Raw genomic sequence first — 25008 nt, 5'->3', positions numbered from 1 at the left:
TAATGCGACGAGTCGGGCTCAACGGTGGGGGTATGATTTTCACAAAACCCGGTCAATTTGTGTGTGACATTATTGTCAGAGCACTTGGAACGGTGGCAGAACTGTACATCGGATACCTTTGAAGGTGGTGGAGGAATTCGTCTTCCTCGGATCCTTACTGACGGCTGACAACAATGCCAACCGTGAAATACGAAGGCGCATCATCAGCGGAAGTCGTTCCTACTATGGGCTCCAGAAGAAGTTGCGGTCTAAAAAGATTCACCCACGCACCATGTGCACCATATACAAGACGCTGATATGACCGGTGGTTCTCTACGGACACGAGACATGGACCATGCTTGAGGAGAACCTGCAAACACTCGGAGTTGTAAAGTAAAGCGACGCGTGCTAAGGACGATCTTCGGTGGTGTGCAGGAGAATGGTGAGTGACGAAGAAGGATGAACCATGAGCTCGCTGCGCTTTACGGCGAACCCAGCATCCAGAAGGTGCCCAAAGCCGGAAGAATACGATGGACAGAGCATATTTATTTATTTATTTATTTGTGTTTACATCAACAGACTTTCTGTAGTCCCAATGATATTAAGAACTTAAAACTATTTAAAAATGTCACAAATCACAAACAGAAATTACATTGCGAGTCACATGTGTACAATATTTCCTACTTAAAATTATGTCAAGTTATTGAAAAAGTCAGTGAACCTTCGCTTTATTACGTTCCTTGTCAGATGGAAGTCAAAGACTGATGCCACACGGTTGAAAATACGTTGCAAACCTAGTAGAGCACTTCTTATCCCGTAATTGTTACGGCGAAGTGGAAGCCTCAGCATCGAGCTGTTCCGCAGCAGCCGTGGTTGAACATTGATGTTCACTTGTCGTAATATAGAATCACAATCTATTCGCCCTTGAAGAGTATCGGCCACGGTCAAGGCTCTACAAACATCCCTTCGTACACGCAGAGGTTGCAAATCAATCAACTGACACCGCCTTTCGTAGCTCGGAAGGCGAAGCGGGTCCCTCCATGGTAGCCTACGGAGCGCGTATCGGATAAATCGACGTTGAACTGATTCGATTCGCTCAGTGCCGTTATTGTAGTTAGGACTCCAGACTGCTGATCCGTATTCCAGCGTTGATCTGACGAGGGAGCAGTAGAGCGTTTTCAGACAGTAAATGTCGGTGAAATTTTTCGCAACTCTGAACACAAAACCCAGGGTTCTCGATGCTTTATCTACGACAAAGGATATGTGGTGAGAGTATGTTAGATGCGAGTCCAACAGCACGCCCAGATCTTTAACACACTGCACTCGTCCGATAGGCGTGTCGAATATCTTGTAGTCGAAAGGCACTGATTGCTTTTTTCGCGAGAAGGAGATGCATGAACATTTTTCAGGGTTAACGGTGAGACGATTAACTTTACACCACTCTGCGAAACAGTTGACCTGCTCCTGAAGTAAGCGGCAGTCTGTAGTTGAATGGATACGCAGGAATAACTTCAGGTCGTCCGCAAAGGACAGCCGAGGAACTTTGAGAACCAGATGCACGTCGTTGAAGTAGATAAGGAAAATCAACGGTCCCAGATGACTACCTTGTGGTATACCTGACGTAGCGCAAAAACTCGACGAGCGAGAGTCTCCTATTGCCACTATCAATTGACGTTCTGTGAGATATGAACGGAACCATCTCAGGAGGCTACCACCAATTCCAAGTCTATCAAGCTTAGCAATCGCAATGTCGTGGTTGAGCTTATCGAATGCGGCAGATAGATCAGTGTATATCGCATCCGTCTGAGTGCGCATAGTCATACTATCGGTGATATACGACGTGAAACACAGCAGATTTGTGGTTGTAGAGCGACCAGTAGTAAACCCGTGTTGATCCGCACTTATATATTGTTTACAATGCGCATTAAGGAAACCCATAACAACCAGCTCAAACAGCTTCGCTACCGCATTGAGTGATGTGATTCCGCGATAGTTGTTAACATCTCGCTTGCTTCCTTTTTTGTATACAGGAAACATCTCAGCCGTTTTCCAGCACGATGGAAAAATGCCAGTAGACAGAGAGAGCTGAAAGATCAATCGAAGTGGTTCCAGCAAATGTCCAATGTTGTTCTTCAGGAAGACAGATGGAACACCGTCAGGCCCCGGCTTGAACGAAGTTTTTAGCTGTGATGCCGCTTTCGAGATAGTGTCCACGTTTACACTAGTAATAATGAGCGTTTGATTAGCCAAGGGAACGTTTCGTGCTGCGCTGGCGATGTGATCAGTGGAAAGCTGTTCGTTTTCAAACACACTTGCGAATTTTGTAGAAAACAGATTGCAGATTTCCTCTTGCGTTGAACCGATTACGCCGTTCAATACCATGGACGATGGCAACCCTGCTTCTTTACGCTGCTCGTTCACGTGGCTCCAGAAGGATTTCGGATGCGATTTAAGCCGTCGCTCTATTCTCCTCTGATATCGTTGGAAGCAGAAACGACTCAAACGCTTGTATTCGTAGTTCAATCTTACGTAATAGTGTTTCAGTGGCATAGTGCGAAATTTAGAAAATCGTTTAAGGGCTGCCTTTTTGGTCCTTTTCAGCGATCGAAGATCACTGGTCATCCACGGAACCTTGAAATCAGTTCGTACGACTTTCTTTGGAACGTGTCGATCAATGACATACCCCAAGATGTTGGAAAAGGTTTGCGCTGCGATGTTCACGTCGAATGCATCTAGGATGAGCTCCCAATCCAGGACAGACAACACTTCAGCTATGCTACGTATATCAGCTCTCCGGAAATCGTAAGACACAGCAGATCGGTTGTTGATAAAATCGCGAACGACATTTGTTTCGATGGCGACTAATAAAGGTGGATGATGGCGAACAACCTTAACTAGAGGAGCTGGTGCCATCGAGATACTAGGAGCAGTACTGCGACCACTCACAAAACAGAGGTCAAGCACACGGTTGCTTTCGTTCAAAACGCTATTGATTTGAAATAGAGTGGCGGTACTGTAGCTGTCTAGAAGATTTACCGCTCCGACGTGAAAAGTAGAATGCTCGTGATCAGGACGAAGAAAACCACTGTGAGTTGGGAACCAAGCTATGCCAGAAAGGTTGAAATCGCCCAGCACCATCGTTTCGTCACAAAGATTTGCGATATTCGTAACAACTGCGACAGAGTTACAATGTGCATCGATAAGATCCACATCTCGAACCCGATCCGGAGGGATGTATAACGCGCATAGGAAAAGTTGGCGGTCGCCAAGCTGGATTACCACCCAAACTTGTTCAATGATGTTCCATGAATCGTTCTCGATCAGCCTAGCTTTTAGCCTGGAATGAACTGCTACGAGGACGCCTCCTCCAGTAGCCTTTCGACTGTTATTTGCATTCCTATCGCAGCGGAAAACTTCGTATGCATCTCCAAAAATGCAGCTAGAGGTAGTACGGGGGTCTAGCCATGTTTCGATTAAGACGATGACATCGAAGCACTGGTCCAACACAGCTAAATGGTAGTCTTCCAGGAGGCCGTTCATCCCGCCTACATTTTGGTAGTAAACTGTAATGTCCGAGGGGTCAATTTGCCGAGGGGTCGCAGCACTGGAAATCGGGAAGCCATCATGTGGAGAAGTAATAACTTGTTGATTATACTTGCCGATAGCTGAAGTTCGGAAGACCCCGTCAACCATCCCAAACACAGGACCGGGACGACTGCTGGTCGCTGGCGGGAAGGGCTCGACTGTGCTGGGAGGATCAGGGGCTTCCTCAAGACTGGCGGCAAATGTGCGTCCCGGTGTCGAATCGGAGACTACGTTGGTCGAAGCTGAGCAGTGGGTGGAACTGTGACGAGTTCGAGCAGTGTCGGATGTCGTTTGTCTGGAAGGAGTACCGTCGGTTTTCCTGCAAACCGAAATGCTTTCAGGTGGCGCAATGTTTATTGGTTCACTATACTTGCCGATGCTAGGAGCTCGGAAGACCCCATCAACCGTCCCAAACACAGGACCGGGACGACTGCTGGTCGCTGGCGGGAAGGGCTCGACTGTGCTGGGAGGATCAGGGGCTTCCTCAAGACTGGCGGCAATTGTGCGTCCCGGTGTCGAATCGGAGACTACGTTGGTCGAAGTTGAGCAGTGGGTAGAACTGTGACGAGTTCGAGCAGTATCGGATGTCGTTTGTCGGGAGGGAATACCGGCGGTTTTCCTGCAAACCGAAATGCTTTCAGGTGGCGCAATGTTTATTGGTTCACTATACTTGCCGATGCTAGGAGTTCGGAAGACCCCATCAACCATCCCAAACACAGGACCGGGACGACTGCTGGTCGCTGGCGGGAAGGGCTCGACTGTGTTGGGAGGATCAGGGGCTTCCTTAAGACTGGCGGCAAATGTGCGTCCCGGTGTCGTATTGGAGACTACGTTGGTCAAAGCGGTACTAGGAATTCGGAGGACCTCGTTGATTATCTCTATCTCAGGACTAGGACGACTGATGGTCTCCGGCGGGAAACGTTCGACTGCATTGGGAGACTCCAAGACTTCGTCAGGGCTAGCGGCAAACGTGCGTCCCGGTAGCGAATTGATGCGAATCACAGTAGAAGCTTGATGTAGCAGGGGTAACGGAACCGCTTGTCTGGAAACCGAAAAGCTTTCAGGCGATGCAAAACTTGATAATTGATTGTACTTGCCGGTTTCAGGAGTTTGGAAGACCTCATCTCCCAGCTCACACGCAGGACCGGGACGACTGGAGGTCGCTGGCAGGAAAGGCTCGACTGCGGTGAGTGGAATAGAGGCTTCCTCAGGGCTGGCGGCAAAGTTGCGTCCCGGTGTCCGGATATTAAGGATGCGATGGTAATTATTTGGAGAAGACGAAAATACATAGTCTGCGCTGCGTCTAGGTTGCGATAATAGCGTCTTGTCTGGTATCAACACATCGGTTCGACCCCCGTGGTTGGAGTTGAGTATTGAGATGGTCCAGGCACTGGAGAAATTGTCACGGTCGGCGAGTCCAGACGAGGTAACCACATGTTTTTTGAGTTTCCGTTTTCAAATTCGCGGAACAGAATTCCCTTAGGCCATGTTTCTGCACTCAGTGCAATTTCACGCAATTTAGGATCTAATCCAATTTTGTACGAGATGAAACTCAAGCGACTCATGTCAGCATCCTTTTTGATCAGCGGCACAACCTTAACAAGGTCTTCACATTGTACACAATCCTTGACTAACTTTTCGATAGATTCTGGTTTAACGCTTGGATGGATGCGAGAAAGATACAGCCAGAACAGTTCTTTGGGTTCGGGAACTGTAAGAACCTCGGTAAAAGCGTTGTCCTCCGTTGCCACTTTAGTGCCACCAACAAGTGGTTTACTAGGCGAACAAGTGGTTTACTAGGCGATAGCATATTGCAAGAATACCAGACAACAACCCTGCAAAGTTGGCGTTCGCGACAGATCCGGTTGGCACAAGAATGCGTGGAACGCAGAGATCACGATGGGCAGATCAGCTGGAGCGTGACTTGGCGAGCATCGGGCGTGACTGTATTATGGAGAATAGCCAATTTATGATTCAGATTTATCTTGAATTTGATGTAAATAAATTAACGAAGAAGAGATTCTTAGAACCATTCTAAAATCTTTACAAGACTAATTGGCCATTAAAATGTTAATGACAACCCACAATAGGGTATAATAAATACCTATGTGAATCTGATGCGCTAGGTACCTGATGCACGCCGGAAACGTCAACCTAATATTGTCACAACTTGATGCATAAAAATTAAAAGTTAAAACATTAACAACATGTATTCAAAAAAATCAACAACACGTACAAAATTATTCTTATTTTAAGTAATAAAATAATCAACGGCAAAAAATATAACGATCATTTAACCAAGTCGCATGAAATCACATTTCATGCCCGAAATACAGAGCCCTGCGCTCCGATACTACCTTTGTCCGATCCGGCGAACTGACGGGCGAGCGGGACGTCATCTGGTCGGTGTTTCTTACGATCGGCGTTCCAGAGAACCGGATCGGCGAATAGCCCGGAGAATACCGAACCGGTTCTTGGGATCCTTTCGCGCTACTGCAATGCCGATACCGGATGGTGGTGTACGATGCGGCCGGTTTGATGGTTTCGTCCATACCGGAATCGATTTCTTCGTCGTCATCTTCAGAATCATAATCGTCACCCTGGGTGTTGAGATTGTAGTCTGGGCCTTGGGTCAGCAATCTTTGGATGAAGCTGGTGTTGACGGATTGTGGCGCATCATACAGCTCTTCGAGGGGCTTCAAGGTGTTCGATTTGATCTTTTCGGCGAGGCTTTCCGCGATGTAGGACAGGGACTTTTCCTCCGGCAAGATATCCGAATCGTCGTTGAACGCAATGGTGAACGTCTTGCGTAGGGCATTTTCCGAGTGGAGGTTGCGAATCGTACAAACGTATTCGCCGCTTCTGATGATGCTTATCGGGTCGTCGGGGTGTTGACTAGAGCCAACATCATCGACCACGTCCGGGTTGTTGCTGTCCACCGGAGATAAACGTAGATCGTCAAGTAGTCGGAAAAAGCTCGGATGCTCTGCCACATTGATGGACCAATGTGATGCATCCTCGTTGCCGCAATCCAAAGTCGGAGATACTGACACCGGAGACAACTCAACGCTCGGAGTTGTGGTGAAGGATGGAGGTGGTTTGCGGAATGATCCCTTGGTCATTACATTTGCCGGAGGCTAAAATATAAGAAAAACAAATCCATGGATGTATTAAGGATTGGTATTCTAATATACCAATTGATGAATTTTGTTCATGCTACTTATGATTCTTGTTAGTAGAAACGTAGTTCATACCTTCCACCGTGTTAGTCACTCTACACTATTTGTTAAGTCATCGGGCGAGGTTATCCAACGTAACGAGTTCAAAAAACAGAAGAACCATGCGTTTTCAACGATTGTTAACCGAAGGAGTTGCTGCACAGTACCATCAGAAGACAAATTTAGGTAGGTAGGTAGCATAACTTGTAGACTCACAATCTGTTCATTTATGTTAAAGCAGCGTACGTCTCAGTTAAAATGAATGAGCTTTGGCAAACAATGTCCGAACATGGTTTTCCGACGAAACTAATAAGGCTGATATGATGGCAGCACTGTGCCATTGAGCATCATTGTGCCATTGAGCATCACGCATTCATCGAATCGACAGTGTGAATGGACCATTAGTGTAACGCAATGGGGCATGAATGAAGAGGGAAAAGGAGATGAATAAACTGCCGTGTGCAGCATAGTTGTCCCATGTTACATTTTGTCGATTTTGACTTTTTTTCGCCAAACGGTCTATTTTTACGTATTCTTTTAGAAGCTGCCCTCGGTTAGTACACTTTATTCGGAAAATCTATAAAAACAACATCAAGTCAATTTGTCCCATGTTCATTTTTGTCATCATAAGCTGTCCCATGTTCCAATTTTCAGCATAAGCTGTCCCATGTTCAATTTTGCAGTAGTCCCATGTTCTATTTTGCAGCATAAGCTGTCCCATGTTCAATTTTTCAGCATAATCTATCCCATGTTTTTTTTCTCAGCTTTTAAAGCTAAATTGGAGTAAGCTATGAGTAACCAGTGGAGGGTGTAATCAGTAACCAGTCCAAAGATGGCAACCAGAATATCCAAGATGGCGGTCTACAATCCAATATGGCGGCTCAAAATTCAAGATGGCGACTGTTTAATGGAGTTTTAGGCTCTAAAGCATGCAATCTATATATATAAAAGTCAATGTATGTATGTTTGTATGTTAAATTGTATGTCAATGTGTATGTAAATTTGTATGTTTGTTTATTTGTTTGTTAAAGAGGTGGTTATAAGGGTATTGGAATTCAAGATGGCGGCTTAGGTTCCAAGATGGCGGTCAAAACGTCAGAGTGATTCTATAACATTCCCCAGAAAACCATTCCCCAGAATACCAATCCCCAGAATTCCATTCCCCAGAAAACCATTTCCCAGAATGTACCATTCCCTAGAATGTACCATTTCCCAGAAATCCATTCCCCAGAAATCCATTCCTCAGAATGCACCATTCCCCAGAAATCCATTCCCCAGAATGTACCATTCCCCAGAAAAGCTTAATATACTCTGCTAAAAAGTTTAATTCGATACACAAACAGTAAAATGTTGATCATAATGATATGTCCCGGACAGACATGTGATACGAGTATGATTCCTGTACAACGGTACGCAGTGTCAAGAAAATTCTAACAAGACTGACTTGAACTGAGAGAATTTTCAGTATGGCACTCATTTCAAGCGCAATTGTACAGTGATTCTTGTATCACATGTGTGTCATAAGTATTATAGGCAAGGATTTTAACATTATAGTGTTATTACGAGCAAATCTATTTTTTGTACGGTATATGTAACAAATTAAGGTAAAAATGTATACATACATACATATCCATAAAAATATTCTACAATGGTTCAAACGTTTAATTACCATTGTACACAGTTGCATGTTGATCTTTAAACCTATCTTGAAAGTTCACAAACTGTTAGTTGCGTTGCTATAAAATGTTTTGTTTTTGATAGATTTGTGAAAATTGTGCAGCACTTGTTTTACGATGAATAACGTTTTAAAAGTGATGTGCAAAATTTACAGAGAAAACGCATATTCTTCTGATGTTGTTCAGTGTACAAGATACTAAAAACTCAACTGACCACGTTTTTCTTTGCAAACGGTTGGAGGGATCCATCCCAATGGCTGTTCCTAATTATTCGCTCCAAAGGCTTCTGCGGTATGAGTAGGGCTTTCATCATTATTCCAATACTGTGGAATGGAATAGAAAAAGTGAACATATAAGCAGTTTTAATGCCAACAATTCTAAATATTTTTAATGAAGAAGGGAAAAAGTATCATTGTTTTCCTTTTGGCATTCAAAAACCAAACAATGTTCCTTCATTTTAAACAATATTCTTCTTAAAATTAAGGCAATTAGTAAAAATTTTTAAATTATAACTGCTTACATTTTCAACATAGATTCTCCCTTCTTTTCTACATAGGCTGTTCTTTCGAATTGCACTTTTCAGGAAATTATGGGCATTATTACAACCACTGGTGTTAAATTCAGTAACAAATTTTGAAAACGACGTATAATCAATGGTGTAGCATTGATTATACGTCGTTTTCAAAATTTGTTACTGAATTGCTGTTATATTTATTATATATTTTTTTTCAAATTTCTAAACATCTGTGCTTGTGGTGCCGATTGTAACTAGCCTAAACATTGTAACTCGAAAGAACAGCCTATGTAGAAAAGAAAGGAAAATCTATGTTGAAAAAGTAAGCAGTTGTGATGCCGATAATTTCCTGAAAAGTGCAATTCGCAAGAACAGCCTATGCAGCAAAGAAGGAAAAGTCTATGTTGAAAATGAAAGCAGTTATAATTCCAATAATTGTACCAATTGCCTAAATTCTAAAAAAAGCTTGTTTAAAAAAAGGAACAGTGTTGGGCTTTTGAATGCCGCAAGGAAAACAATGTCACCACAGACAAACAGATGTAACACTTCGAAAATTTTTCGATTTAAATTTTAGTCTCGGAAATAGGTTCGCTTAATTCTAAAAGGAATGAATTTGGCCAATCATCAACTAGATGGCAGTAGTGAGCAAACGTCAAACTCAAACAAAAACTATGCGAGCGCCGCGAATTGGCAGTTGGTCAACTCTCAAATTTTCAAATAAACCGTTAAATCGATGTACGATGGCAATTATCAGAGTGTTACGTTTCCTTCTTCGTTAAAAAAATGTTTGAGTCGCTATAAGAATTGTTGGCATTACAACTGCTTATATGTTTATCAAAAATTTTCCCTTCTTTTGAATAGGCTGTTCTTTCCAGTTGCACTTTTCAAGAAATTATCGGCATTGCAACTGCTTACTTTTTTAACATAGATTCTCCCTTCTTTTTTGCATAGGCTGTTCTTTCGAATTGCACTTTTCGGGAAATTATGGGCATTACAGCCTCCACCGGTGTTAAAATTGCTGTTATATTTATTTCATATTTTTTCTAAATTTCTAAACACCTGTGCTTGTGGTGCCGATAATTACCTGAATAGTGTAACTTGAAACAATAGCCTATGCAGAAAAAAAGGAAAAAAAACTACGTAGAAAATGTAAGAAGTTTTGATGCCGATAATTTACTGAAAAGTACAATTCGAAAGAACAGCCTATGCAGAAAAGAAGGAAAAATGTATGTTGAAAAAGTAAGCAGTTGCGATGCCAATAATTATACCAATAGAGGGTCATTCAAATATGACGTCCATCGTTTAGGGGGGAGGGGGGTCTGAAAAAGTGTGACACTCCATGTATAAGGTATACAAAATAGCGTGACAGAGGGGGGAGGGGGGGGGGGGTCTATAATTCCCGAAAAATGATGGACGACATATTTGAATCGGCCCTAGCCTAAATTGTAAAGGCAAATCATGCTTATTTCCGAAGTTTTTCTTGTCAAATAAGAATTTTTGGCAGGATGTTTCTTCCGGTGATTTTTTACGAACAAATATTTGATTTTTAGCTATTAATATAAACCATTCAGAATTAAAGCAATAGTTTTATTTTTTTCTGGGGAATGGTACATTCTGGGGAATGGTACATTCTGGGGAATGGATTTCTGGGGAATGGTACATTCTGGGGAATGGGTTTCTGGGAAATGGTTTTCTGGGGAATGGTACATTCTGGGGAATGGAATTCTGGGGATTGGTTTTCTGGGGAATGGTTTTCTGGGGAATGTTATAGAATCGTCAGAGTGCTTGCTATTTAACGGTGAATCTGTTACGGATACTATGCAATATGGGTATCTATCGATCGGGTTTGATGAGTAGAAGTCAAAAATCAATATCCGACCCCATTTTGAAATCCAAGATGGCGGACCATAATCTAAGATAGCGGTCACGGAATGGTGTTTTGAGCAATGTTTCCATGAAATATGGGTATCTATCGATCGGACTTGATAAGTAGAACTCAAAAATGGATATTTGACACCATTTTGAAATCCAAGATGGCGGACCATAATCCAAGATGGCGGCCACGGATTGGTGTTTTGAGCTATGATACCATGCAATATGGGTATCTATCGATCGGACTTGATGAGTAGATGTTAAAAATCGATATTTGACGCCATTTTGAAATCCAAGATGGCAGACCATAATCCAATATGGCGGCCATGTTATGGTGGTATGAGCTATGATACCATGCAATATGGGTATCTATCGATCGGACTTGATGAGTAGAACTTAATAATCGATATTTAACGCCATTTTGAAATCCAAGATGGCGGACCATCATCCAAAATGGCGGCCACGGTATGGTGTTTTGAGCTGATACCATGAAAAATGGATATCTATCGATCGGATTTGATGAGTAGAAGTCAAAAATCGATATTTGCGCCATTTTGAAATCCAAGATGGCGGACCATAATCCATGATGGCGGCCATGGAATGGTGTTTTGAGCTATGATACCATGCAATATGAGGATCTATCGATTGGACTTGATGAGTATATGTTAAAAATCGATATTTGACGCCATTTTGAAACCCAAGATGGCGTACCATAATCCAATATGGCGGCCATGTAATGGTGGTATGAGCTATGATACCATGCAATATGGGTATCTATCGATCGGACTTGATGAGTAGAACTCAAAAATCGATATTTGACGCCGGTTCATGAAATTTCCATATTGCGTAGGTTTCCATTTATTTCCAGAAACTGGAAGCCGCCATCTTGGATTTCAAAATGGCGTCGGACATCGATTTTCAACATCTGCTTGTCGTGCCCGTTCTGGAAATATCCATATTGCGTGGGATTCCATGGATTTTCAGAAACCGGAAGCCGCCATCTTGGATTTCAAAATGGCGTCGGACATCGATTTTCAACATCTGCTTGTCGAACCCGTTCCGGAAATATCCATATAGCGTGGGATTCCATGGATTTGCAGAAACCGGAAGCCGCCATCTTGGATTTCAAAATGGCGTCGGACATCGATTTTCAACATCTGCTTGTCGAACCCGTTCCGGAAATATCCATATTGCGTGGGTTTCCATGGATTTCCAGAATCCGGAAGCCGCCATCTTGGATTTCAAAATGGCGTCGGACATCGATTTACAACATCAACTCGTCGAGCCCGGTTCGATAATACTCACATGGATTTTTAAAAGTTATTTTGGCAATTTCATGAAATGGTACGTTTCACCCCTCCCTCCCCAAAGTCCTCCAGAAATCCTAACAATACTACATGAATTCCAAAAATTCGCCGGGAATGCCGAGAATGTCTGTGTGAATCCTGGACATTCTCCGGGAATCCTGATAACATCCAACATGGGACAGCTTATGCTGAAAAATTCGACATGGGACAGCTTATGCTGAAAACTGAAACATGGGACAGCTTATGCTGAAAATCTCGCATGACATGGGACAGCTTATGCCGATAAAATCCCGAAATTTGCTAGATTTATCGGCATTACAGTCCCACCAGATTTTTTATTTAAAAAGTTAAAGTAAATTTAATACCTATGAAATTTTTGGTTCATACTTCAATGATAAATACCAATTCTAACGCTCTCCTGATGAATTCACTTTGATTTTTTATTACACTTGTTCGTAGAGAGGGAAACAAGGCTGGAACTTAAAACGCATTTTTCTCGGTTTGCTGTTTTGTAACATGGGACAACTATGCTGCACACGGCAGTAAAGATCACACCAGTTTGTTACCTCGACCTGTAAAGACGTGTTTTACTGCTTTCTCTGCTATTTTCCATCCAATAGGTCATGGGCCTGTGAAGTAGCCATTTTGTTTTTTTGTGCAAAGTGAACACGTAGAGACAAGTCGTGGATATTTTGTTGAATTGTTTTGAACATTTTTAAATTCGACAAAATGGAGAAAATCGGTATCGCGAAGTTGACGAACGATAATTACGATTCGTGGAAGTTGGAAGTCGAGTTTTTGTTAGTGAGAGAAGGACTTTGGAAGTACGTCTCGGCGGGAGTGAAGCCGCAACTGGATGCTTCCGGTTCGAACGCGGCGGCGGTGGCTGCCTGGGACGAGGGAGACCAGCGAGCGCGCGCGACGATCGGTTTGTTGCTGACAAGAAGTCAACACGGACACATCCGGAATACGAATTCCGCGAAGGAAGTGTGGGACAATTTGGAAAAGCAGCACCAGAAGAAGACGCTAACGACCAAAGTGCAACTGCTCAAACGAATCTGCGACATGGAGTACCACGACGGCGACAACATCGAAGAACACTTGATGGAGTTCGAGGATTTGTTCGAGAAGCTGGCCAATGCCGGAACAAAGCTGGACGAAGATCTTCAAGTGGTTCTAGTGTTTAGAAGTTTGCCAAGTTCGTTCGATGCACTGACGACGACGCTAGAAAACCGAGCCGATGATGAGCTGACCCTGCAGCTAGTGAAGGGGAAGATAATTACCCAAGTAACCAGTAAGCATTTAAAATAGCATTCCTTCAGCATTATAGTAGCCTTTACGACAAGGCGTTTAATGCTAATTAGCCGTATATGCGCCTATAGTGCTACCTCACAGCAGGTTTTGGCAAAATAACGGGCTGTCTTAGTGCTATCCCTTCAGGAACGTCATGACGAAATGTCAAAGAAGCGTAACGCCTCGTCGAGCAAAAAATAAACAAAAATAGATTGACGTCTGCTTCTCGTTCTCTCAGTCTGCTTCCCCGCTTCATCGTCCTTCCATATTCTAGCCGGTGCTAGGTGGAACTTTTTTGCTATTTTTTGTAGTGATGTAGGTTTGAACTTACGATCCGGAGATTGATTAATCATATCTGCTTCGGATTCTGTTGCTCCTGATCCACGATGCTAAAGCTGTCCCGGTGGCGTGCGTTGATTTAATCGCCAATATAAAGAATGATTCGATAACAGCTTCAACATCCAAAACTTGTTTTCATTGAGATTTTTCGTTGTGGTAGAGCATTACCATCCCTTCTTTAAAATATCTGAGGAATATGATTGTTTCTTCCCTCTTTCAAACAATCCGATGATCCACCAAAGCATCCACCTATTCGGCACATATTTTCCGACGAAATGATAAAAAATTGGGGATTTTTTGATGGCCAAGTTCCCAATCCAATCCAGCTGCAATAATGTTTTCTTTGGTGCTTTTGGATGAGCAGGGGAAAATGAAGAAACAAATAAGATGCACAAATTTGTAAACAGAAGCATAGGCTCTGTAAGAGAGAGACAAAATGTGTTGCCAAATGCGTAACATATCTCCCAACCTTTTTGCTCCTAGCATTTAAAGAGCAGTTGAAAAGCATTCTGTATGCTCCCAAGTGAAACCACTTCAAGCAGTTGAAATGCTAATTAACAGCCGAAAGCTTTTGAGCAGCACAGCTTATGCTAACTCAAGGCAGCTATGCATTCGAACTGCTTATGTAGGGCAGCAAGCAGTTTAAATGCGTAATACGGGCTGATACACGGCTTATTCAAATGCTTAGTGGTTACCTGGGTAACGAAGTGCTCAAGCGGCGGGAACCATCGGCAGTGGATTCGGTTGTTCTGAAAGCGGACGATAAGAAGAAAAGTGTGGTGTGTTTTTTCTGTGAGAAGCCCGGCCATAAGAAGAAGAACTGCATCTTGTGGCAGCGGCAGAAGAAAGAAGAAGGTGCCAGTAGCTCAGAAGCGAGTGGGCATCGTGAACAGACGAAAGTGTCGAAAAAGCAAGCGAAGGCAAAGCTTGCCAAATCGGAATCGGAAGCGTTTACGTTTCTTGCCAGTGAGTGCGCGACGAAAGAGTGGATTGTCGATTCCGGCGCGAGTTCGCATATGTGCGCGAATCGGAAGTATTTCGTGTCGTTGAGTGAACCGCGGCAGGACACTCCGAAATCCGTAACAGTTGCCGACGGTAAACGGGCGGTAGTGAAAGGCGTCGGATCGTGTGAATTTTCTTGCGTCGGAGGCGGAGGTGACGAAAAGCAGATTTCGCTCAGTGAAGTTCTATTCGTACCGGAGCTCGACATGAATCTCGTGTCGGTTGGCAGGCTCGTTCAGAAGGGAGCGAGAGTCATCTTCGACAAGAACGGCTGCACGATCGCGAACGGCGACAGGATTGCTGCTGTTGCACCGTCAAGCAAGGGCCTCTACCATCTCCAAATGGTGGAACGAGCGAATGCGGTTTCGGGACAGTGCCATGCAAAGGACTGCATACACGAGTGGCATCGGAAGCTGGGACACCGTGATCCTCAAGCTATTCTGGATCTGGAGCGCAAAGGTTGGGCAACCGGCATCAAGGTACGTAACTGCTCAGTGAAAATTACTTGTGAACCCTGCTTGGAAGGGAAGATGGCAAGGCTGCCATTCCCCAAGAAGGTAAAGCGGAAGTCGAAGGCAGTGTTGGATTTGGTCCACACCGACTTGTGCGGGCCGATGAATACGGCTACACCTGGTGGTCATCGATACTTCCTATCGCTAATCGATGACTACAGCCGCTATGCCACTCTGTACATTCTGAAGAGAAAGTCGGACACGGTGGATGCTATCCGGGATTTCGTGCGTCTGATGAAAACGCAGTTCGGAAGGGCTCCGAAGATCATTAGATCGGATCAAGGAGGAGAGTATCGCAGCGCAGAGTTGGTCAAATTTCTCAAGCAGGAGGGCATTCAGCAGCAGTTCACGACAGCATACACGCCGCAGCAGAACGGAGTCGCGGAGCGGAAGAACCGTTCGCTCGTGGAAATGGCTCGGTGCATGATCATTGAGTCAGGATTGCACTATCGGTACTGGGCCGAGGCGGTTAACACGGCAAACTGTCTGCAGAATATGCTGCCAACGAAGCCGGTACAGCAGACGCCCTACGAGATTTGGTACGGGACGAAACCGGACATGAGCATGCTTCAGGTGTTCGGTTCAAAGGCGTACGTGTTCATCCCGAAGGAGAAGCGGACGAAGCTGCAGTCGAAGGCGCGGAAAATGACTTTCGTTGGGTATTCCCAGCAGCATAAAGCGTGGCGTTTCATCGACTTGAAGACAAACGAAGTCGTTTTCAGTCGTGATACTCGTTTCTTGCAGTCGGATGAGAAGGTTGAAGATGCGATCGCTGAGGATTTCTTCGAGCTGCCGGCAAGGCCAACTGGCAACGTGGAACAGGAGGAGTCGGACGGGTCCGATGAAGAGTCCGATGAATCAGATGGTGGTCCGGACGAAGATAGCGATGAAGAAGAATTCCGTGGTTTCGATGAAGAATCTTGCGAAAATTTGGTTCGTGGCTTCGATGATCCAGCAGACCAAAGCGTGTATGAAGATGCCAGTGGAAGTGAAGAATCTTGCCGAGATGAGGATATCATTCCTATCCAGGAGGAGTCGAACCACTTTCAGGAGGAGCAACTCGCAGGTACACCTCGTCGGTCAGCAAGGTCAACGAAAGGTATTCCACCTCAACGTTATATGGCGAATGGCAGGTTAGCTAAGTGTCAGAAGGACGAGCCTCGTAGTTACCAGGAGGCGGTGAGTGGTCCTGAGAGTGATCACTGGAAGGCTGCCATGAACGACGAGCTGAAGTCGCTGCGGGATTGCAAGGCTTGGGAGTTGACATCGGTCCCACCAGGAAGCAAGACGATCGGATGCCGCTGGATCTACAAGAAGAAACAGGATGAGCAAGGTAAAATAATACTTTATAAAGCTAGATTAGTGGCGCAAGGTTTCACACAACGGTACGGCCTGGATTACGACGAGGTGTTCGCCCCCGTCGCGAAGCAAGTGACGCTTCGTACTCTATTGACCGTCGCCGGGCGAGACGGAACGAAGGTAAGGCATGTTGATGTGAAAACGGCATATTTGAATGGCGATTTGAAGGAGACCATCTACATGCGGGCACCACCAGGACTACGAGTTGGAAGTGACAAGGTTTATCGGTTGCGCAAAAGCCTCTACGGGTTGAAGCAATCAGCCAGGGTTTGGAACGAGAAGCTGAAAAATGTTCTGACGCGACTCGGCTTCAAGCAGGCGGAAGCTGATCCGTGCCTGTTTGTGCGGAAGAAGAGCGACAGCACAGTGTATATCCTCGTCTATGTGGATGATATGCTGGTCGTCACCTCCAATGACAAGGAATACGACGGGATTTTGAAGGCTTTGGCAACGGAGTTTCAAATAACAACACTTGGCGAGGTGAAGCATTTTTTGGGGATAAGAGTGACGAAAGAAGGTAACGCCTACTGCTTGGACCAAAAGGCATACATCGACAAGCTGGTTGAACAGTTTGGACTTGCGGATGCGAAGGTATCAAGAATTCCTATGATCGTCGGATATCTACAGCAAAAGGAGGAGTTGGAGAGTCTACCGAACAATGACAAGTTCCAGAGCCTCGTCGGTGGTTTGCTGTATCTATCAGTTAATACCCGGCCAGACATCGCTATAAGTACGTCGATTCTTGGGAGGCAGGTGAGCAAACCAACGAATGCGGATTGGACGGAAGCGAAAAGGGTTCTGCGCTACCTGAAGGCGACAAGCGAGCTGAAGCTGGTATTAGGAGCCGGCAAAGAAGAACTTCAGGGATACGTGGACGCAGACTGGGCCGGAAATGTAAAGGACCGGAAATCGAATTCGGGCTACCTATTTCGCTTGGGTGGTGGCTTGATTTCGTGGTGTGCCAGAAAGCAAGCGTGTGTGGCACTTTCATCGACCGAAGCGGAGTATATTTCGTTAGCTGAAAGTTGCCGGGAGCTGCTGTGGCTCAAAAAGCTACTGAAGGACTTCGGGGAGCCTGTACAGAAACCAGTGCAGATCTTCGAAGACAACCAAAGTTGCATCAAGATGTTGGACGAGAACGCAGGACTGAAGCGATCTAAGCACGTGGACACCAAATATCACTTCGTGAAGGATTTGGCAGAATCACGCAACATAAATGTGACATATTGCCCATCGGCGGACATGTTGGCGGACATACTAACAAAACCGCTGAACAGGGTGAAGCTGGAGAACATACGCGAGAGGATTGGTCTACGATCTCAGCGCGATGAGGAGGAGTGATGGCAGCACTGTGCCATTGAGCATCACGCATTCATCGAATCGACAGTGTGAATGGACCATTAGTGTAACGCAATGGGGCATGAATGAAGAGGGAAAAGGAGATGAATAAAGATCACACCAGTTTGTTACCTCGACCTGTAAAGACGTGTTTTACTGCTTTCTCTGCTATTTTCCATCCAATATGATATGCGTAACGCTGGCTGGATGGATCAAAATTGAGGATTCGGATCACAGACGAAGTGTGTACCTCGTTTCAAATTTAATGTTTGACATGACACTCGAAGAAACGATTGGGAGGTCCTGCGTGCAATGGAATGACACGCACATGCTCTTAGGCTTTGCGGACGTTATTGATCTCATTGGCATCGATTGTACGGCAGTGAAGGAAGCTTATGCTTCTATGAAGAGGGAGACAGCCGAGGAGGATAGGCTCGACATGATTGCTTGTAGAAACAGAGGCAGATCTAGTGGTGTTAATGTTGAGGCAGTGCACAGTGGGCAGAAACGGGTCCGTATTCGGACTTATTTAGAAACTGCTGGTTTTGAAACTCGAACCGATGCATTTTTCATGGAAAATTTGCCGATAAATCGAATGGTGATGGTTTCATTCTGTGCAGACCTCGAGAAGGGGTCTGGGGGTCTGTTCAGTTTGCCTCATTTTTGTAGGACAAACAGAGTCACGACGGACAGATTCAGGCAGCGGAATCACCAGGAGTGTCACTACCGGCGGGGACAGAACTATTACCCGGGGTACTTTCGGAGACCGCGTAAATCAGTGGCAAACGTAGCGATACAATTATACTCTATATTCACGGACGTTTAACAATGGACTGGGGAACAATATATTAATACAATTTACTCTCCTCTCTCATGGCCGTCCATAGACATGGGAACAGATGTCGTACTGCCGACAATTTTACCCTAAATCAGCCATTTTAAATGAGTATACTTCCATAACTGTCCACGCCGCTGATTTTGATGTATATAAATTGACGAATATGATATTATTATGTTTACAGAAGAGACTGAAGAAAAGTTCATGCAGTGCTGAGCCCAATAAATGACCCATTTTGCCCTATTTTACCCTAAATTTATTGTTGTAATGAATATATGTCTTTAACTTCAATTGATTAAGTTTTTTTTTGTACATGAACGAAAATTCTTCATGTTTTCATATTTACAATAGTGAATGACGATGAGATCATGCTACGCTTTGTCCAAGACATGGCGTATTTTACCCCATTTCACCCTATATTAGTGGTATTGATGCACATAACGTCTATAGCTTCAAATGTTGCAATAAATTTAGCTTTTATTGGACAAGTCAGATGTTATCAGCTCTCAGCACTGAATGAGGATGGGATCATGCTGTGACAAGTCTGAATAATGGCCCATTTTACCCTATTTTACCCTATATTGATTATTTTGACAAACAGATCTCCGTAATTTAGGTTTTTGCAGAATATTCTACAAAATTGATGTAATTATCTGTACTGAATTGGACGGCAGTGATTTCATGCGGTGCTTATGCCAAGAAGAGGTCCATTTTAACTTATTTCGACACTGAATTTTCATTTGGGCCTAACTGACATTATCGAGTTCTCTTCATCGATCCTCTCTTTGTGTTATCACAGAGTGTGCATTGAGTTTTCCAAAGATTTTTTGGTTGAAATGCGAAGAAGACGACTACATGTTGCTGTAGAAACAAAAAGAATAATGATTTTGTTTGTTGTGATCAAGTTATTAGCGAAAGAGAGAGTCGACGAAGAGAAATCGATCAAGTCAGTTAGGCGCTTATGAAAAATCATTGTCGATTTTACCTTTTATTCATAATTTTAATGGAAATATCCCCCTACATTCGATGCTGATGATTTTTTTTTGTATAGTAATGGATAAACTGGATTTATTAATCTTTACAAAATTGAATGACGATGATGGTATGCGGTGCTGAGTTCGAGAAGTGACCCATTTTACCTCATTACACCCCATATTTATAATATCAGTGACAATATCACTCTAAATCCGATACTGATATTTTTTTATAGTAATGTTCAAATTTGACATTATCAGCTTTACAGAATGGGATCGTCGTGATGATATGCGGGACTTCCAGGGGAATCCTAAGAGGGAATCCAGAAGAATCCTGACAGGGACACCTGAAACAGGGACACAGAGGAATCCTGTCAGGCATTCAAGAGGAATCATGACAGGGATAATAGGAAAATCCGAAAAGAAACTCCAGAAGAATCCTGACGGGAATTCCGGAAGACTCTTGACAGGAATTCCGGAGAAATCCTGACAGGTATTCTGGAGAAATCCTAACAGGAATTCCGGAGGAATCCTAACAGAAATTCCGGAGGAATCCTAACAGAAATTCCGGAGGAATCCCAACAGAAATTCCGGAGGAATCCTAACAGAAATTCTGGAGGAATCCTAACAGAAATCCGGAGGGATTCTAACAGAAACTCTGGAGGCATCCTATCAGAAATCTCGGTGGAATTCTAACAGAAATTTCGGAGGAATCCTAACAGAAATTCCGGAGAAATTCTAATAGAAATTCCGGAAGAGTTCTAGAAGGAATTCAGGAGGAATTTTAAAAGGAATTCCAGTGAAGATCTTTCTAACAGGAATTTCAAAGGAATTTCAACAAGAATTTGGAGAAAATCCAACAGGAATTCCGGAGGAATTGTAACAAAAATTGCGGAGGAACTCTTACAGCAATCCTAACAGGAATTTCGCAGGACTCTTCACAAGAATTCTGGAAGAATCCTAACAGGAATTTCGGAGGAACGCTATCAGGAAATCCGGAGGAATGATATCACGAATTCTGCAAGAGTTCCAACGGGAATTGCGGAGATGTTCTAACAGGAATTTCGTAGGAGGAGTTCCAACAGGAAATTCGGAGGAATTTTAACTGGAATTTTGGAGGAATTCCAACAGGAATTTCGAAAAGTAGTTCCGGAGGTATTTCAACAGGAATTCCGAATGAATTTCAACAGCAACTCCGAAAGAATTCTAAAAAAATAGTAAAATGCTCCCAGCACAAAAAATCAGCAAAATAAAATGCTGAATTTCAGCAACATTGCTGATAAACTGTCAAAATTTCTGGATGGTTTAGCAAGTTGAATGAAAAATTGCTGATTTTCAGTAATTGATATTGCTGAATGCAATCAGCACAAAAAAAATCAGCAAAGTTTACTGAATAGGTACCAGCTAAAAAAAATGCAGTGTAAATTGTGGAAGAAATCTTACAGCTAACAAGATTTCCACAGGAATCCTAACAGGCATACCGGTGAAATCCTGAGAGAGATTCCGGGGGATCGTGACAGGGATTCCGGGGAAATTTAGTATTTTAGTGGAAATCCTGTGGAAATTACTACACAAAAATATCAGTTTTGGATTTAGAGCGATATGTTCACTAAAATTATAAATATAGGGTGAAATAGAGTAAAATGGGTCGCTTGAAGCACCGCGTACCATCACCGCTTTTCAATTCTGTTAAGATTAAAACATTAACCCTCTCTTTCCCATGGTAGCACAGGTAATCCACTACTTTGCACTGTTCATACAAATACAGGATAAGGCTGTGACCATAGTGGGTAAGGTGAGATGCGATCGGATGCGATCAGTTATGAGATGAGAAGAGGGAAGTTTGATAGGCCATAGTGCATGAGGTTTTCAATGAGGGTGCGCATGTTGTTTTCACATCCTTTTTCGCCTATTTCGTGCGCATCAACGACTCGCGTGATTTGATCGATGAAGTCGTATGTTGAAGCGCTTTTTTGGATGTGGGTAGTGAAATGATCGTTTCATTTGTAAGAGCGGAAAAATAAAATGCACCTGCTTTTTGTTTTGCGCGGGCCGTTTTTTTGCTATAACTTAGTCAGTTTTGATCCTGTTGCAATAGCAAAAACCGACCAGTTCAAAAAACAAATCTGGTGTAACTGTACAAGATTGAGATTATTGAATAAATTATTTGATAAAATAATGTATAAAATGTAATTATATCCGCGTGAGGGATGTCTTTATGTATACACGTATTTTTACTTTCCGGACTGAGCTATCTGAGTGTTGATTTCAATTTAAATCAATATGAGACTGTTATACTGATTTTCGGCATTAAAACATTACTTTATTGTGCTGATCTCGGCAAAAAGAAACAAAAATTCGGCAAGTATGTATTATTTAAGGGTACATCTATTTAAAGCGACATCTACGAGAAAAGATGTCTCAGGGTGTCTACTACCTGGAAAAACCTGGAAAACCGGGAATCCTCAGGAAATTTTATTTAACAGGGAAAAACCTGGAATACTCATGGAATTTCTTGAGTACTCAGGGAAATTTTACTCCGAAAAAAAAAATCATTGGGTCGTATGAACCTGGTAGTAAAAATCCATATAGAAATTTCGCTACAAGGATTTTTTTCCAGAAATTCCGTCAGAATTTATTTCTGGAACTTCTTTAACAATATCTCCTGGAATGTCTCCCAGGATTTCTTATAAAATTCCATTCCGCATTTTTGACGCTATTTTTCTTGGTATTCCTTTTTGATTTTTTCCGGAAAGGTATACTTCCGGATTCCTTCCAGGATTCCTGAATTCCAACCGATTTCTCCTGGAGTTTTTCACGGGGATGCTATTTCTTCTCAGAGTTCCTCCAGTGTTTTGCTCAAAGAAATCTTCATAGGATTTCTACCAGAATTTATTCCGAATACTCTATAAGAATGTCTGTCGGGATAAATCGTGGAATTCCTTTCGGCACTCCTCACGAAAATTTTACCCGATTCCTTCCGGTGTTCCTCTTGGGACATCCCCAGAAGATCTTCACAGAACGTTTTTCAGAGGTGCTAAAGAAGTTATTCCTGGGGTTCCTACTAAAGTTTCTCCAAGGAGTTCTGAAGGAGTTTTCACGAATTTACTGCAAGAGTTCCTCAAGAGATTTCTTTGATTTTTTCCTGTAATATCTTCAAACCATTGCTTTGGGCTTTCTTCGAGATGTTCTTCCTGGTCTCCTACAGGAATTTGTTAAAAGTTTTTGCGATGTTTAATTTGAAGTTTTACCTGAGATTTTTCTCGGAGTATCTCCTGGAACTTCTCTCAGAAGATTCCTTCCGATGTTGGTCATGATATGTCTCTCAGAGCTTTTCTTAATTAAAATACCCTGGATTTTCCCCTAAGATTTTTTTTCCAGAGTGCCTTCTGGGATTTCTACAGGAGATATTGCTGATATTTCTCATTGAATTCTTCTCTTGCATATTTTCAGAGCCAGGCTGTTTCTTGTAGTTGTACCGGATTTCTTATTGTGATCAACCTGAGAGTTTTTACAGATATTCTGTGCATTATTCCCAAAATTCTTCCCAGAATCTTTACCAGAAATTGTCCCGAGATTCTGGATATTCCTTCAGAAATTTCTCCCAAAGTTATTTCAGGGATTCTTCTACGGGTTTTCCTCAGAATGTCTCCTGAGATAACTTACGAAATACCTTATGGGAAATTCATGGAGAAATATTCGAGGGAATTCAAATAAATTCTTGCGAGAAACTCCGCAAAGTGTTACTGAAGAAATCTCGACAGGAACTTCAGGAAAAACCTGAGAAAAAAATGAGACATCTCGAAAAAAGTTCGAGATAATAGTAATCCCGAGAAAAAATATTAAGGACATCCAAGGAGGAATTCTGAAAACCATATGGAATCTTGAAAGCAGCTGCGGACGAAGTTTCGCGAGGAAAACAAGAGGAATATCGGAAAACTATCGGTAAAAATCCAATAGTTTATGGATAGCTGTCCCGGAAAACCGTTAAAAAGGCATGGACACTGGCTTCAGCCGGCGGCTGTACCGATTGAACGAAACTTAACACTGAGTGGCTACGGATAAGAAGCTATTCTCGTGTAAATTTTCATCGGTCGGAGTGGGAATCGAACCCTCATCCACTCGGACTCTAACCGCATGGCTACGACATTCTTGGAGAAACTTTGAATAGTTTTGGATGGATCTTCAGGAAGAATCCAGCGAGAATCTCTAGTATATCGGAAAACCTTTGCAAGAAATATCGGGACGTACTCAAACAGATATCTCGTGTGAAAGAATCTTGCAGAAAGCCAGGAAGATACTTTGGAAGAAATTCCAGAAATAATGCTCAGAAATATTGAAAGAATTTTTGAAGAGTAGCGGAACTTACGTATTTTCGGCAGTTTTGTTCTCTTCGTCATGGGGGGGGGGGGGGTTTGAAACCTGTTGAACTCAGAGTTGGCATCAAATCCTTCCCAACCAAATTGAATATGATCAAGTTTCAGGCAATTTAACCGGCATAAATCCCTCATGACGAAGAGAACAAACCTGGCGATGATACCCTAAGTCACCCTTTATAATTTTTAGAAAATTTGGGTTATTTTTTTAATTATAAACTTTCAAAATTTTATCTGGAAAAACCTGGAAAACTCAGGGAATTTTATTTTGAGTTATGAGTAGACACCCAAGTACACAATATTCATCATATATTAGGTAAAAGAGTATCAATCGAAATCGATGTCACACTCTTTTCTAGTTTTGCCTGACAAAGAAAAAAGCAGAACCTTTCAATCAGAATCCTTTTAGCAATTGAGTTGAATACCATAAAACCCTTAAACTTTCTAACTTGCACATGAATAGCATGCACTGAACAAACGACCATATCAAACATTGATCACTTCATTTAAATCCCGAACATAGAAAATAAAATGTTTTTTATACACATATAATAACAAAAATATGCTGTAAAAAATATAAACGATTCGATGGAATACTATTTTATATGCAATGAAATATGTTATTTTACATGGCGATCGATAGACAGTATGATAAATTTTTATTACGTCTGGTTCATCAAAATGCAAGTCATGTGAAAAAGCATTGAGTTATATTTAAAAACAACAACATATTAACGCATTTTATATTACCTACTAGCATTCCCAACACATTAAATCCGCATTGCTTTACATACACAACGAGCGCAATCACAAAATCCATACCCGA

The 25008-nt window shown here is 42.9% G+C and overlaps 1 protein-coding gene and 1 non-coding gene across 3 annotated transcripts in view; both read right to left on the bottom strand.

Moving 5' to 3' along the window:
* The window catches only part of LOC115253479 (KAT8 regulatory NSL complex subunit 2), a 598461-nt gene that overhangs the window by 366536 nt on the left and 206917 nt on the right, over nt 1-25008 (bottom strand). The window lies entirely within an intron of this gene.
* LOC109410791 (uncharacterized) overlaps nt 5749-25008 on the bottom strand; it is a 34036-nt gene continuing 14776 nt past the window's right edge. For both annotated transcript variants that reach the window (XR_009997946.1, XR_009997947.1), the window contains one exon: nt 5749-6701. This is a non-coding gene — a transcript (uncharacterized LOC109410791). The remainder of the gene's footprint in view (nt 6702-25008) is intronic.

Source organism: Aedes albopictus, chromosome 2, assembly GCF_035046485.1.
Source record: "Aedes albopictus strain Foshan chromosome 2, AalbF5, whole genome shotgun sequence".
Taxonomy (NCBI): domain Eukaryota; kingdom Metazoa; phylum Arthropoda; class Insecta; order Diptera; family Culicidae; genus Aedes; species Aedes albopictus.
The sequence above is the reverse complement of the archived record's forward strand: the minus strand, read 5'-3'. Positions and strand labels throughout refer to the sequence as shown.